This window comes from Mchenga conophoros, linkage group LG9 (genome assembly GCF_057382185.1).
Source record: "Mchenga conophoros isolate Kocher_MC1m ecotype Shallow Benthic linkage group LG9, M_conophoros_male_GT1.1, whole genome shotgun sequence".
Lineage (NCBI taxonomy): Eukaryota > Metazoa > Chordata > Actinopteri > Cichliformes > Cichlidae > Mchenga > Mchenga conophoros.
The window spans coordinates 5,292,431-5,302,294 of NC_140534.1; the positions used below are offsets into that span (position 1 = coordinate 5,292,431).

The 9,864-nt window shown below is 44.9% G+C and overlaps 1 pseudogene; it reads left to right on the forward strand.

The window, feature by feature from the left end:
- The first annotated feature begins 4,328 nt into the window (after window positions 1-4,328).
- On the forward strand, window positions 4,329-5,422 carry LOC146566649 (general transcription factor II-I repeat domain-containing protein 2A-like; annotated as a pseudogene).
- The last annotated feature ends 4,442 nt before the right edge of the window (window positions 5,423-9,864 follow it).

Genomic DNA, 9,864 nt, shown 5'->3' on the forward strand with positions numbered 1-9,864 from the left:
GTGGTTACGTCTCCGATGGCTTCGGTGACCAAGGTGGAGATTACTCCAGAGGAAGATGGGTTGGTGTTACGAGGTGCTGAGCCTCAAAGTGCTCGACTAGGTAATTCTGTGATATTGTCAACCCTAACACAATACCTGTCCCACCTTCCTGCTGAACAGAGCAATGATATTATAACACTCATATCGGGATTCCCATCTCTGTTCAGTGATATCCCGTCTCAAACCACTGTCATAAAACATGATGTGGTGCTCACTAACCCTACACCAATCAAACAGCGCGCTTATCGGGTTAGTCCTGCAAAGAGGGAAATCATAAAACAGGAAGTTGAGTATCTTCTTCAGAATGGATTTGCAGTGCCAAGCTCCAGCTCTTGGAGTTCACCATGTCTCTTAGACACTAAGTCAAATGGAAGCCCAAGATTCTGTACAGACTTCCGAAAGGTGAACTCTGTCACTGTACCCGATGCACATCCCTTACCCCTTATCGATGACTGCATTGATGAAATAGGGCCTGCAAAATACATCACTAAACTCGATATGTTAAAAGGGTATTGGCAAGTGCCTTTGACACAGCAAGCATCTGAGATTTCAGCTTTTGTCACCCCTGACCACTTCCTGCAGTATACGGTTATGCCTTTTGGCATGTGCAATGCCCCTGCAACGTTTCAGAGACTGGTTAACAAAGTGTTGGGAAACATCCCTAACTGCCGAGCATACTTAGATGACATTGTTGTGTATAGCAGTGACTGGTCCACCCACATAGCTACATTAAAAGAAGTCTTCATTAGCCTAGACAGTGCGTCTCTCACTTTGAACCTTGCCAAATGTGATTTCGCTAGAGGCAGTGTCCTCTACCTTTGCCAGAAAGTTGGTCTAGGGCAAGTGCGCCCTGCAGATGCCAAAGTCATTGCGATTAGGGAGTTCCCCCAACCAACCACCAGGAGAGAACTGCGGCGGTTCCTTGGGATGATAGGATATTACCGACGGTTTTGTAAAAATTTCTCTTCTGTTGCTGCCCCTCTCACTGATTTAACCAGCCCCTCAAAGCCGTTTATTTGGTCTGGGAGTTGTCAGCAGGCTTTCGAAAGCCTTAAGGGCTTACTTTGTTGCACCCCTGTTTTGTCTGCTCCTAACTTCTCTTTACCGTTCAAACTGGAAATAGATGCCAGCACAGTTGGGGCGGGAGCGGTGCTTCTCCAGGAGGATACCCAGGGCATTGACCATCCTGTGAGTTACTTCTCTCGGAAGTTTGACAAACACCAGCTCAGGTATTCTACCATTGAAAAGGAGACCCTTGCTTTGTTGTGGGCCTTGCAACATTTTGAAGTCTATACAGAGTCAGGTCAGAGGTCAGTCCAAGTATTCACAGATCACAACCCTTTAGTTTTCCTCTCCAAGATGTATAATCACAACCAGCGGCTTATGCGTTGGTCACTGATTATTCAGAATTATACCCTCACAATCCATCACAAAAAAGGTTCAGAAAACATTGTAGCAGACGCACTCTCCCGTGCTGTTTAGAGAGGTTACCAAACCCTAAGTTTGGTTTTTGAAGGGTGAGAGTGTTACGTGCCAAGGGGTGTGGCTTTGCTTTTGTGCTCTGTTTTGTGTTCTATTCATCTTTCAGGCGTCAGGCCTCCTCTGATTGGCCAGTTCGAAGTTGATTGGCAGGTGTCTATTGGCTGGACTGGGCTCAGTTGGCCAATCACACTCCAAGGAAAACTACAAATGAGCCGCTCCCTGGCCAGCTGGGGTCTGCTGGCTTCTGCTTTGACAAACATTTGCGAACAGGCATCTTTATGTTGTGTGTGGTGGGAGGCTGGACAGGTAAGCCGGGGTACCCTATACACTGGTTGTAGATTTTACTCTGTTAGTCACACTAGGTCAGGCATGGGCAAACTACGGCCCGGGGGCCACATGCGGCCCGTTAAACGTTTTGATCCGGCCCGCCAAACTTGAAAAAAATTTAATAAATTAACCTTGTTAATGTTTTATTTCCCCTGCAATTCTGATGTTTCCTCACTAGATGGCGCACTCTAGATATATTGGCTTTCTTGAGGTGAAGCGCAGGCCTATTACTCCACGTTTGCACTTTACCCTGTGACCCACCGACCCTCTATGAAGATGAGCGTACCCAAGAAAAGGAAAGTGGACAGAGAATGTTGAGTGTTCAAAAAGGAGTGGACAACTAAATATTTTTTCACTGAACACCGATCATCTGCTGTTTGCCTGATATGCCAAGAAACTGTGGCGGTTTTTAAACAGTATAATATTAGCCGTCACTTTGCCACAAAGCACGCTAATTATGCTAGCAAGCTCTCAACAAAAGAACGGGAAGCTGCTGCTGAGAAGTTGGCAGCTAATTTGAAGGCTCAGCAAAGTCAAACTGCCATTCAAGAGTCAAGTACCAAGGCCAGTTTTATGCTTTCATTCAAAATAGCAAAGGCCAGCAAACCACTGTCTGAGGGCGAGTTTTTAAAAGAATGTATGGTAGAGACAGCAGATACAGTGGGGCAAAAAAGTATTTAGTCAGCCACCGATTGTGCAAGTTCCCCCACTTAAAATGATGACAGAGGTCAGTAATTTGCACCAGAGGTACACTTCAACTGTGAGAGACAGAATGTGAAAAAAAAATCCATGAATTCACATGGTAGGATTTGTAAAGAATTTATTCGTAAATCAGGGTGGAAAATAAGTATTTGGTAACCTCAAACAAGGAAAATCTCTGGCTCTCACAGACCTGTAACGTCTTCTGTAAGAAGCTTTTCTGTCCCCCACTCGTTACCTGTATGAATGGCACCTGTTTGAACTCATCATCTGTATAAAAGACACCTGTCCACAGCCTCAAACAGTCAGACTCCAAACTCCGCCATGGCCAAGACCAAAGAGCTTTCGAAGGACACCAGGAAAGTATTGTAGACCTGCACCAGACTGGGAAGAGTGAATCTACAATAGGCAAGCAGCTTGGTGTGAAAAAATCAACTGTGGGAGCAATCATCAGAAAATGGAAGACATACAAGACCACTGATAATCTGGTGAATGACCTGCAGTGAGCTGGGACCAAAGTAACAAAGGTCACCATCAGTAACACACTACAACGGCAGGGAATCAAATCCCGCAGTGCCAGACGTGTTCCGCTGCTGAAGCCAGTGCATGTCCAGGCCCGTCTGAAGTTTGCCAGAGAGCACATGGATGATACAGCAGAGGATTGGGAGAATGTCATGTGGTCAGATGAAACCAAAGTAGAACTTTTTGGTATAAACTCAACTCGTCGTGTTTGGAGGAAGAGGAATACTGAGTTGCATCCCAAGAACACCATACCTACTGTGAAGCATGGGGGTGGAAACATCATGCTATGGGGCTGTTTTTCTGCCAAGGGGACAGGACGACTGATCCGTGTTAAGGACAGAATGAATGGGGCCATGTATCGTGAGATTTTGAGCCAAAACCTCCTTCCATCAGTGAGAACTTTGAAGATGAAACGAGGCTGGGTCTTCCAACATGACAATGATCCAAAACACACCGCCCGGGCAACAAAGGAGTGGCTCCGTAAGAAGCATTTGAAAGTCCTGGAGTGGCCTAGCCAGTCTCCAGACCTCAACCCCATAGAAAATCTGTGGCGGGAGTTGAAAGTCCGTGTTGCTCGGCGACAGCCCCAAAACATCACTGCTCTCGAGAAGATCTGCATGGAGGAATGAGCCAAAATACCAGCTACTGTGTGTGCAAACCTGGTAAAGACCTATAGTAATCGATTAACCTCTGTTATTGCCAACAAAGGTTATGTTACAAAGTATTGAGTTGTATTTTTGTTATTGACTAAATACTTATTTTCCACCCTGATTTACGAATAAATTCTTTACAAATCCTACCATGTGGATTCATGGATTTTTTTTTTCACATTCTGTCTCTCACAGTTGAAGTGTACCTCTGGTGCAAATTACTGACCTCTGTCATCATTTTAGGTGGGGGAACTTGCACAATCGATGGCTGACTAAATACTTTTTTGCCCCACTGTATTTTGTGCCCGGAGACGAATGACAAATTTGAGAAAATCAGTTTATCACGGCGGACAGTGACTAGCCGTGTAGAACTAATAGATGAAGATATCTCCAGCATATTAAACAAAAAGGCGAAGTCATTCACTTTTTATTCTTTAGCACTGGATGAAAGCAACGATGTCAAAGACACTGCTCAGCTCCTCATTTTTATCCGAGGAATCAACAAAACTTTTGAAATAACGGAGGAGTTTTTGACAATGGAGTCTCTGAAAGGACAAACACGGGGAGAGGACTTGTTTGAACGAGCGAGTGTCTGCTGCCATCGAAAACATGAAGCTTCCCTGGAGTAAGCTTGTTAACGTCACCACAAATGGATCTCCGAATTTAACGGGAAAAAACGTTGGCCTGCTCAGGAGAATCCAGAATAAAGTGAAAGATGAAAACCCTGACCAGGATGTCATTTTCCTCCACTGCATCCTCCACCAGGAATCTCTATGTAAATCGGTGTTACAGCTGAATCATGTTGTGAATCCTGTGGTGAAACTCGTCAACTTCAGCACCGTCAGTTCATTGCGTTCCTGGAGGAAACTGATGCGGATCACCAGGACCTGCTTTATCACTCCTGTGTTCGCTGGTTGAGTTTGGGCGAAGTGTTTCAACGAGTGTGGGAGCTCAAAGAGGAGATTGGCGTGTTTTTGGAGCGGCAGGGGAAGACTGATGAATTTCCTGAGCTGAGCAACAACAGCTGGATGTGTGACTTTGCGTTTGCTACGGACGTATTTTCACACTTGAATGAGCTCAACGTGAAACTGCAGGGGAAGGAGCTGTTTGTGCATGACATGCACACAAACGTGAAAGCCTTCAAATCCAAGCTGGCTTTATTCTCTAGGCAGATTTTGAACAAGTCATTCACTCATTTTCCTACACTAGCCACGCTGAAAGAGGCCGGAGCAAAAGTAAAGAAATACAGTGAGTCACTGGATGCACTGCACGGAGAATTCTGCCGTCGGTTTTTGGATTTCGATAAAATTGACAAGTCACTCCAATTGGTGGCCTTTCCTCTGTCACAAGACCCTGAAACAGCTCCAGAGGAGCTTCAGCTCAAACTCATCGACCTTCAGTCCGACCCTGCCTTAAAAGAGAAGTTCAGCTCTCTGAAACTAAATGACTTCTATGCTTCACTCAATGATGCCGCGTTTCCAAATCTAAGGCGAAAAGCGCAGATGATGTTGGCTTTGTTCGGCTCTACCTTCGTGTGTGAACGGACATTCAGCGTCATGAACATCAACATCAACATAGCCAGCCACAGATCCAAGTTAACAGACCTACACCTCAGATCCATCCTGAGAATCGCCACAACAAAACTAACTCCAGACTTTGATGCGCTGGCTAAAAAAGGAGACCAACAACACTGCTCCCATTAAAATGTGTGTCTCTCCGTGATACGCACGTTGTTAAAATGAACAGTGCGCGCAGATCAAATATAACGCTTCACAGACTGACTTGCTGCAATTGTTTTGTTCTTGCACTGGTCGTTGTTGACTTTTGGCACCGGGGAAACAAATTGAATAAAAGGAACAGGTCAAGTACATCTGCATCTCCTACCATTTTTGAGAAAAAAAAAAAAGAGAGAATCAGAAGGAGAGTGATGGTGATATCCTGAAGGATAACAGAACCTTCAGTGCTTTAAAATAAAAATGTTCATTTATTTGATTTTCAGTGTTTAAAGACTCCTTTCGAAGTCAGAGATTTTATTGTAACGCTTTTCTTCATTTTCATTGGAAATTAAAGCACATGTTTTCTCCATATCCCAAGATGTGTATTTTTCCCCCAATGAGGTGATGTTTTCAAAGCATGCCCTCTATCTGATCCTGTTCCGGCCCCTTTGTCAAATGTTAGAACTCAATGTGGCCCACGAATCTAAAAGTTTGCCCACCCCTGGTCTAGTTCGTGCTTGGTGTAAAACTGAGTTATTGCCTGCACAATATCCTGAGCCGTGCATGCTGTCAGCTGGATGATGCCACCAAACACAGTTTTATGGTTGACGTTATTTTCCTCCCTGTATTTAATATACAGGACTAGCATTTTGTGCACTGTTATGTCTGTGCTCTCATCTATGATCAGGGTGTGCCGAGGTGCATTTTTAACTTCACACATTGTCTCATTCTGCACTACTTCATTAATTGAATTCACAAAATTGGATTGGATCAACTGGTCCCTAAATGCTGGAGCCACAGCTGTAAAGCTGCTGGTCATGATGTCGGTTTGGATATGTGGTGAGAGGGAAACATGAAGATGAAACCAGGAGATGTCCTTACTGGATCATCAGAACTGAATAAGTGATGGAGAAACAGGTTTGCCTTTTAGGTGACAGGAATGAGTTGAAGGGAAGTTATGAACTGTTTCTGAGAGACAAATAACACCAGGATCCTTTTCTAAGCAGCTGACAGCTGGTAACTGTGCAGGGGCGGGTCTAGCAAAGTTTTGCCAGGGGATCATGTAGGGCATAAACAGGGAGAGGGGGGCACAAAGACATACTTTTCTTTCTTATTCTCATTTAAAATCTCTAGCTTTAATAAATAATTATCTGAATCTTACAAACAAAGTTATAATCTGATGCAAAATGCAAAGAAATCATCTGACAATCTGCTTCAGGAGCTGTCCGCTCAGTGCAGCATCAGCACCGGAAATACAAAGATACTGTCACGGACCTGGTTCCAGGGACTCGGGGTCCATGAGCAGTGTGGACTATTATTATTGTTATTATTATCATCATTATTATTATTATTTGAGGGTTGTGTCTTCTGTACTGCTGCTGTCCTGTGTTCCTTGTTTGTGTACTGGCAGGTGTGTATGGGTGTGTGCGTGTGTGTGTGTGAGGGTGCGGTCATGACAGGCACCTTCAGGCCTGGTGGATGTGGCCCTGCCAGCTGACCGGTCACACCCAAGGACTGTAACGCACACCTGGCGCTGATCAAGCCTCATTGGAGGAGCTACTTTAGAGTGTGGTAGAGCTCTCTCCGACGCGGGATCGTTCAGTGACTACCCGTCAGTGTTTTCAGTCTAATCAAGTGAGTGCTAGTCTGTCGCTGTTCAGAGGTGTGTTAACAGCTGCCTCTGTGGATTTTCCAGCAGGAGTGCGGAAACGGGAGGGCAGCGAGCACACGTATCACGGGAGCGGAGACACAGAGCACGAGAAGCTGGAGAAATACCAAGGGCTCAGAGAAGAGCTCGAGAGGATGTGGAGGGTGAAGGTAACGGTGGTCCCCGTGGTAATCAGAGCACTAGGTGCGGTGACTCCCAAGCTAGGCGAGTGGCTCCAGCAGATCCCGGGAATAACATCGGAGATCTCTGTCCAGAAGAGCGCAGTCCTGGGAACAGCTAAGATACTGCGCAGGACCCTCAAGCTCCCAGGCCTCTGGTAGAGGACCCGAGCTTGAAGGATAAACCGCCCGCAGGGGTGTGCTGGGTGTTTTTTTTTTAATATATATATATATATATATATATATATATATATGATGGTGCCTGTGTTTGGCTTTGCCGCTGCTGGGTGCAGTTTGTCACGCTCTTTCGACGTGCTGTTTTTCTCTGCTCTGCTGTTTTCTATTTGTATCAATGATGTTACTGGCTGCCTTGGTTTATGATCATTTGACGCTGTTATCCATCCGATCTCCAATGATGGCTCAAGATGTCTCATCCTCCTCCTCCTTTGACACTTTCCATCCTCCGCACTTTCCTCCACACTCCTTTGGCACTTTCCATCCTCCGCCAGTGGCTGGATCCTCGACCAGCGTCCTCAGCGTTCCCCGCAGACCACGGAGAAGGAGAGGAAGAAGAGCAGGTATCCAGGTGAAGCTTAGGCTTTTCTGGCGGTGGGGTCTGACTGGAAAGCGATGTCGAGCATGCTTTGTTACCTATGCTCAGAACAGCTCCATGGAGAGGAATTTGTTTTCCACGCCCCTGCTTGGATATACAGGGCTCTCTGAGACCGTGCTGCCTCAGAAGGGTTCATCCAGCCTCTCCTGCTGACAGGCTTTTCATCCCCTCGGTGAGTGGAATCTACGAGGCTCCGAGTATTTACGTCCTTTAACTCGAGCCTCTGCCAAAAATGATGCTTCCACCCCGCTGAACATGGCGCTTTATAATGCCCGATCATTGACTAATAAATCGTTCGTGCTTAACGATTTTATATCTTCTAAAAAACTGGACTTCTTATTTCTGACCGAGACCTGGCAGTGGGACTTGGACTATTCGTCTCTCATTGAAATGTGCCTGAATGGCTATTCCGTCATCAGCCAGCCTCGGGGATCTGGTCGTGGAGGAGGTCTCGCGGTGGCGTTTCAGGGCCGTTTCAACTGCCGTTCAGTGAAAGTTGGACACTTTCTTTCCTTTGAATTACAGCTTATTAAAATCGGAAGCAAGGATCCTTTTTATTGTGCTGTGGTGTATCGTCCACCCGGCCCAAATAGCTTGTTTTTATCGGAGTTTAGCGACTTCCTGTCCTCTACTATGAGGTTGTCCAGACTGCTTTTAGTTGGGGATTTTAACATACATGTTGATGATGACTCCGACCTCTTTGCCAGAGGTTTTATCAACATTATGGGTTCTTTTCATTTTACCCAGCATGTGTCCGGCCCGACACATAACAAAGGACACACACTGGACCTTGTTTTTACTTTGGGTTTGAATATTGATTCTATTTGTTCTGAGGACATTTTTATCTCTGATCATCACTGTATTCTTTTTAACATGTCTTTTCATGAGCCTTTGTCTCCTGTTCATCGGACAATTATCTCGCGCATCATAACTTCCTCCACAGCGGAGAATTTCTCGGATGCTTTTAATTTAACACTATCCACGCAAAATGGCGTTGATTTCTTAACAGATCTATTTAATAACCATTGTTTTTTGATTTTAGATGAAATCTGTCCGGTTAAAATGAGACCCGTTTCTGTTTCCAAGTCCTTACCCTGGCTAAATGACAACATCCGCTCCATAAAACGTGATTGTCGTAAAGCTGAGCGCTTATGGAGGAAAACTCAATTAACTGTTCATCTCCTTTACTTAAAGGATCTTTTAGCCTCTTTTAACAATGCAATTAGAGATGCGAGGGCTGCTTATTTTTCTCATCTGGTTGCAAAGAGGAGAGGTAATCCTAAGGTATTATTTGACACTACTACTGATATTATTACTCCTGCTCCACCTGCTGCCATTATTTCTTCTAATAAAGACTGCGAAACATTTCTTTCTTTCTTTCAAGAAAAAATTAGTAATGTAAGGAAAAAATTGTCCCCATCAGCATCTGCATTGTCAGTTCCTACGCCAGCTCGGCCTGTCGTTTTAGAAAGCTTTTTACCCTTCTCACTATCAGAGCTGGAAAAAATAGTTAATGCAACAAAAGCATCCTGTTCACTCAACATTTTACCCGCATCGTTATTCAAAAATGTCTTCCACTCTATTGGTCCCTGTGTGCTCACCATAATTAACACCTCACTGGGATCTGGTAAAGTCCCTGCTTATTTTAAAACTGCTGTTATACACCCCCTGTTAAAAAAGCCAATGCTGGACCCATCTCTCACGAGCAATTACAGACTGTCGTGGTTCGGATTTTGAGGAAGAGACATACAGTACGACTGAAAGTCCATAGTGGGTCAACACAAATGATTTTATTAAAACACATATATGTGGTGAAGATGGGCTCTGCAAAACATCAGCCTCGATCTCCCGCCTGACAATAGGTGGGTGTGATATTTATACTTATGATGACCAGTGACTCGCCTCACCGCAGATGAAAAACAACATGCCTGTTCCAGTAATTCTATGTCAGGAGATATTCTAAAACAGAACAGTTTCTTTCTCAGTTCCT